The sequence below is a fragment of the Sceloporus occidentalis genome, unplaced genomic scaffold, assembly GCF_023333645.1.
Source record: "Sceloporus occidentalis isolate IW3139 unplaced genomic scaffold, rSceOcc1.0.p SCAF_78, whole genome shotgun sequence".
NCBI classification, from domain to species: domain Eukaryota; kingdom Metazoa; phylum Chordata; class Lepidosauria; order Squamata; family Phrynosomatidae; genus Sceloporus; species Sceloporus occidentalis.
The window spans coordinates 778,136-785,515 of record NW_028317058.1 but is presented as its reverse complement, the minus strand read 5'-3'; positions in this window follow the sequence as shown (position 1 = coordinate 785,515).

The window sequence follows — 7,380 nt, the reverse complement described above, 5'->3', positions numbered from 1 at the left end:
TTCAAGTAGACAGCAAGTCTTTAAAAGGAAAACAATCATTCCAAAGTGTTTTTCCATATCAATAAACTATTGTCTTTTTCAGTTGAGACTCGGCGCTGTCAGCCATAAATCCACCAGGCATTTTGTGTGCCAAATGGCCAGTCTGGGCCTGAGTACACGTCTAAAGACATTGGTCATAGAACATATATATTAATGCTTCACAGACATCAGTGGAAAACCAACTTCATTTAATTTATGTAATGAGTACGAAGGGTGTTTGCGCAACTTAAATGGATATATTTTACACATACATTCTATGCCTCGAAATCCGTAGACAGGTTAAGCAAGTCTAACGCAGCTTAGAACCAAACCAAACCAAACACTCATCATTTGCACAGAGAAATTTAAAGATAATATAACAGGGATAATTTAACCTTGGCAGACGTCTATGTTATTTTCCCCTGTAAAGTGGGTTTTCGCTAATTAAGATCGATATATTTCTGGCATGAAGCCGAGACATCTTAACCGGTGAAAATCAACCTCAAATTAAAAAGAACTTTGACTTCTTCCAAGACACTTAAAACTGATACATTTCTTAAGTTTGATTTGGGAAACTTTGGAAGTGATATTTTTCTTGCATACAATCCAGAAATGTATGAAATATCTATTATTCCAAATCGTATTCTAAACCGATAATTTGGGATAATCACCAGGAATGTTCATCAGCAGCAATGGTGATTGTTCTACAATCTCAGTCTAAATCACCGCGAGCCTAATAACATCAAAGCAAACCTCTACAAATCTAATGAGATTAAAGTGTGATGTACCTGGAAGGTTAAAAATGTGTAGAGATGCTTCTTGATAGAGTCTAGTTATCAATGAAATGTGATCCTTAAAAAATAAGTCTCATAAAAAATTGTCTAAACCAGTTATTATGCACAAATTTTATAAAACATAGATTAAAGCAGAATTGTAGTAATTAGTGACATTTATGTCGTTCAGGTGGGTTCTGCAATTTGGTGGCCTTGGAGATGCTGAAATCAGCCTACCTTTCAGGCGTGAGAAAGACAAGATTTCTCAAACACATCAAAATCATTCAATTTCTCATCCTCTTTTGGTACATAAAGCACAGCTCCGCATTGCCCTATTAAATGAAATGCTTTTTTTTTTAAATCTATGTTGACATTTCAGTGAAAAATGTGTTTGTTTAGATAAAACAATTAATTTGTCTATATCTAAAGCTATGAGGACTATCAGGTCAAGATTGGTCATAGGGGATGCAGACTTTTTTCATGCCCATGTATGTGATAACAAGGCTTTTCAAGTATTGGTACATCACTGATGTATAGAAATAAGGTTAGCTCTCACTTCATATAAGCTTTTGAGAACTAAGAGATCTTTTCTTCAGATGTAATGGAAGAGACATCTCAAGAAGACAAGTTGGAAGTGCCAAAGTTACTCAACATCTATGTTAGCCCAATAAAAGGTATCAGCTGAGACTCAATTAACATCCAAATCATAAAAAATGTAAGAAAGTAAATGTATACAGTTTATTTACCAAATCATTACCACAATGTATGGATAAAATAGTATGTTTTACCCAGCTAACAGCATTTAGCTCTATAAACTACAACTGTACACATGATAAGGCTGTGCACACATTTATCTCCATGATCCCAGAATGTATGAACTGCATGAATCCAAAAGGGGAAACACTTTAGAGAAAAATTTGATCTAGTCAGTGACCAATGGAACGGTTCACTAGCTGTCATACACGTGTATTTGGGTACATTTGCTTTAAAGAGTGGCGACGTCTATGTTACTCCTTAGAACGGTATAGATAAATGGAGGATGTAACTGCCTCACTCTTGATCTATACTCTCCATATTATAAAAAAACAACATATGAGGTTAAAAAAAACATCCAGTATAAATCCTTCTTCAGAAGGGGAAAAACTTTAGAGTGATGGGAAAAGGTAGTGTCCGTGAGTCCGTGTGACACTTTGGCAATTAAAGGGACTGTTTATTTAAAAGCGTAGAAGTCATCACCAACACCTCTTAGTAAGCCCCGCTGTGTACACTGTCCTGGTACAATACAGAATGTGTCACTATTTCCATGACTATTTTTTTATTTCCATTCTGGCTGTGGAAAGACACCACTCACATGCTACATGGAAAAAACGTGTGTATGTGTAATTGTGTTTTGAAGCATTGTCCCCTTGTTGAATAGGCATATACCCGTCTATGTGCTCTTTATGCCTCGGCATGAAGGATATTTAATGTAGATTTTTAGCATTTTGTGAGTTAATCTAAAATAATTTTGCAAGTACTAAGTATGTGTATAACAGACATTTTAATATAATCAGATTCTTTGTTTCTCATAGTCCAAAAATGTTTGCGCATATTTGACCACTATTGGATTACAGGACGCCAGACACTAAAACTGCTGTGTTTTCCATCCATACAATATTTAGGGAGTTATGTCATGTCTGCCAATCCTTGAAAATACATACGCATTACACTTTATATGAGAAATGTTCTACTGACATCTTTCAATGTGACTGATGTATAACATAAAATAACTTTAGGCCAAAAGCAGGGAAAATTGATAGGAGCTTACTCATATAACAGACTGCCACCAATTTGTCATGAAATGCATAAATGTTGGCCTGGCTCAAGAGGTCATCTCAGGCAGCATCACCAAAATGCAACCAAATTTCAATAGATCTTGGTAGGGTCTTAGGTAGTGAGGGATGAGCTACTCAAGTTGGGGTTACTTTGTCCTTCCCATAAAAAGTTTGAGAGATAGCTAGTATGAAAATCTATCATATCATAAAAGGAAATATGACCATGTACATTCTTTTGATCTGTGCTCAGAGAAAGGGATTTCCACCAAGTGCTCACCAGGTCTCCTGATAAAAGAGAAGATAGGCTGAATCGGAAATAATGCAGGAAATTAATGAAAATTTACAGAAAGGTCTTAATCGGAATAGGAAAACATTACTACAGCCTCTGGAATTAGCATTACTATGTAGATCCAATTCCCCTGTTCCCCACTGTTCTCCTAAGTAGCTTATGTTCCAGTCATTAAGTTATGACTGTGAAAGTCTAATAGCCTTTTCATGTTACTGGGCAATTTTATTATTATTATTATCTTTTATTTATATAGCGCCAACAATTTACACAGCGTTTAGTACAATACAATAGGCACCAAGTCTAGTAGCATTTTAGCTCCCACTCCTAATAAGATCAAAAAATTCCGTCAACCTCCAAGACCAAGTAAGTGTCAGTGAAATAATAGTATTAACAACTCTTAGATTATTTGCACACGAGGCAAATGGTGGGCAGAACCGGCTCACCACCTTCACTGCTTACCTGGTTATTGGTATTTCTCGTGCTCCCCCAAGCCTCAATTATTAAGCCAGTATCATAACCTCGTGCTGACGAGTCCCATTAAGGACGAAACAGCTGTCCATGAGTGCTGATCTGGCTACTGCACCTCTTACCCAAGTTTTGTCTAAAGGCTGTCTTGCACAGAGGGCAATTACTTTCAAGGGTTCCATGTATAAAGTGGATATAAAGCCAAAAGGTGATCATTGTTGACCTTATTTGCATTCGCCTACCCAGAACCATTGGGGTTGAGGCAGCACCATGAGATTTCTGAGGGAAAAACAAGCCTTCTGGCTTGTCTGGTGTCTGTAGATGAGTGATTAATAATACTTCTACTACTACCTGTAAGGTGCACGGCTTTCCACCTCTCCCCAACACAGCTTGGTTCGCTCTATAAAATACTGACATCAGCTCAACAGATTGGGGACACACATTGGAATTTAGTGTTGTTTGTGAAACACGGGTATTATCACAAGTTCTGTTTATTTTATTTACAAAGACAAAACAGGGAAATAGTTTTGTTGGGCAACTGACCCAGTAGCATAACCCTTCTCTTCCCGGTGTCTCCCTACCTTCATACCACACAATGTATGTGGTTATCATGAATAGGCTTTCCAGAACCAAGGTGACATCTAACTGCAGAATGACTAGACAACCAAAATTATCATTGTGACTGGTTTCCATAAAATTTACCATCTATTCAATTTAATTTTCCAAGGAATTAAAGTGCGCTTCTACAGCATGATTGTGCATGGCAAAGAACACCTCTATGAACAGCCAAGACTTTTACTATATTGAGAACCAACGATGGCAACACTAAACTGTGACAATAGCTCCATTCCCTGCATTTTTGAACCCAGCTGGAAGAAAGCAGCCCATATCCCAAGTAAGTCCTGCTTAAGGAGATGGCAATGGCTTTGGATAATGCGCTACAGATGTCTCACTGGCTTTTGATGTTACAGTTTGGTAGGAAAGAAAGCTTTTCCAGACGTGCTTGAGGGAAGATGCACATTGATGTGGCTGCAGAATACATGAATGCCTCTTCTTAATAATCCTTTACGTTAATGTGCAAGAGCTGCTGGTTAGAAGTGAGAAATCTACCCTTGAAGTATAGATATAATATATAGTCAGAAACATGCATCAAACAGCAATATCGAATAATTCTCCGTGCTACAATTGCATTTAGAATTATTTTATTTGCACACAAAGGTAAACGCTGTGCCTTGTTTTTGCATTTTGACTCCTAACAAATCTATACTCCTGTGTATTAAGATATGTATTTTAATTAAAACAAGTTTATTAAAGTGACATTCATTATGTTTTCTTACTCTCAAAAGAATGATTAAGCAAACCTTACTTACAGTTTCCTGTATACCCCTCATTTATACCACCCCAGTTTGCTTACCTTGTTGCTGAGCCCACTTTTTAGACTTAGCCAAGGTTTAGGCTGTTGAACACTGGCACAACAAAAAATATTTAAATGAAAATACACATGCATAAGCATAGGTGCAAATACTCCAACTTGTGCCCACCAGGTATATAGAATAAGTGAATGGAGATGCAGTCAAAACAGGAGAAAAAGCCAAAAATATATGCAAAAAGTATTAAGTAAACATTAAGTAAAACTATCAAATACAACAAATGACCAAAAAGAACTTACATTCGGATTTGGTACTCAATACAAGAAAAAGTGGCAGAGTAGTAGAAAACGCTGGTGAGATCTCCAACATTTCAACATAAAGAATTTATCCAGGCCCTTGAGAAAGACTTTATTGATTCTTATTTAATGTTGTGGGAATAAACCATTCAATTCAAGATAAATGCTGAGCCATGCCATATCCTGGTCCCAACAAACGGTTTGAGAAGCTTGAATATCACAACATTTGTGTGAGTGCATTTATTGGCCTTTTTCAAAGCCTTCAGTTTTTTAACATCTACACTATCATTGCTTTTTGTCTTTTTGTTTCTCTACAAACCCTACAAACGGTTGCCAGGTTCCAATAAGATACTATGCATCAGGCCCAATATGCTTTATTCATAGTTTAACATAAAAGAAAAAAAGTACACCTGACGCGTTTCATACCGGCCCCAAGCTGGACAATGGAATTTATCATTTGACATCTAAGATCACTTTCATAATAAAATATTCTACTAATGTCAAAGTTCATAATGCAAGAATGTTTCAAGAGTGCAACTTGAATTGAGCATTGAGCCTTTTGTGTCTTATATACAAAGGTCCTTGGTCCCTGCACAATGGGAGTGGGTAATAAATAATATACATATTTCATTTCCATTCCCAACAATGTTTTGGAAGTATTATTCCAGCAATTCCTTTTTGTGGATAGTGGGATCCACTTGTAGTGATGTCACCAGACCAGATATTGAAGTCATCATTCTGAACCCCAGTTTTAACATAATTAAGCATTAAGTATTGAGGCCCTACTGCTTGGCCTCTCAATAGTACTGAAGCAAGACTCCAAAAACATCACACAGAAAACCCATACAGAGCCCAGGGAGGCTTCAGGGACTCTATTTCGTTTTGTAAAGGAAGACATGACTGTTTTTATGGCCTGTGTCAATGGGGCAAAGAAATTAAATCTGCTTTAATTTATTATTATGGACCACGGAATCGTGGAAAATATTGCGATATAGAGCCCTTTGGCACTAGAAGCGTTAAAGTCAGCAGTAAGCCTCTAATTACAGAAACACATGGGATGGATGTCATTACCAGGAAATGAATTTATCCAAAGTGAAGCTAAATAAATAAATACATTGATTTAAAATACTTGCAGGCTTTCAACAAACCCAATTGAAAGGGAAATATGCCATCAAGAATGATTGGAGAAACCAAAACATGGGCACTAATTGCACTAAATGCATGGTTTCATGACAGGGCCAGCCCAAGGCAAAATGCCGCCTGGGGCGAATTTTAAAATGCCGCCCCCCCCCTTATCTACCCTTCCTCTCCCTCCGTCCCTGCCGGCCCCCCCATTATCTACCTTTCCTCTCCCTCCGTCCCTGCCGCCCCCCCCTTATCTACCCTTCCTCTCCCTCCGTCCCTGCCGCCCCCCCCCCCATTATCTACCCTTCCTCTCCCTCCGTCCCTGCCGCCCCTCCCTTGTACTTACCTTTCAGCAGTCCAGCTGCGAGTCTCCCTGTTCGGTCTCGGTGCCGGCTTGTAATGCTGAGTGCCGGAAATCTTCTCCCCAGGAAACCTCACACACACACATCCATGCTCATACACACACTTACACATCAATGCTCATACAAGCTAACATATCCAGCCCCATACACACACTCACAAATCCACGCTGTACAAACATTTTTCTTTCTTCAAGAATCCCAAAAGAACATGGCTTGTGGCTGTAAACTGCCAATCTTGTCAAAGTGCTACTTGGGTCCCATGGACCCACTGACATATAAGGGCCAGGTCTGGCTGGCCCCGTTGCTGGTGAGCCTTGGAAATGTGCCCCTTTTGCCTGCTGATTAACTTGGCCCTGTTTGCCAACAGCACCCCTAATACTTTGCTTTGGATTTTTTTTTTACGTCTAAAGGAGGCTTGGGCTGGATCATTGGCTAGATATGGCCAGCTGCACGCTACCTGAACATAAAAGCATCGCATGTGGCTGTGCATATCCAGCCGTGGGCCATACCAAGGTCAGCAGGCCGGCCTTAGGGGTGTGCGACCACAGGCCTCCATGGCAACAGGGGCGCCTGCCCGGGACTTAAATTAAAACATCAGGGTTTTTTAGTTTGTTTTTTTAACTTTATATAACATCCTCCATGTTAAATAAAGGGTTTTTTTTACTTTATTTAACATGGAGGATGTTAAATAAAGTTAAAACAAAAAAAACGGTGTTTTAATTTAAGTCCCGGGCAGGGGCGGCGAGCGGTTGCTCGTGAAGTTTTCAGCAACCCCTCGGCGCCCCTCACTCACCGCCGCAGTGCCGGCGTTTCATGCTGAGCGCCGGAATTATTCTGGAGCTCAGCTGTCAAACGCGCACCACGGCAG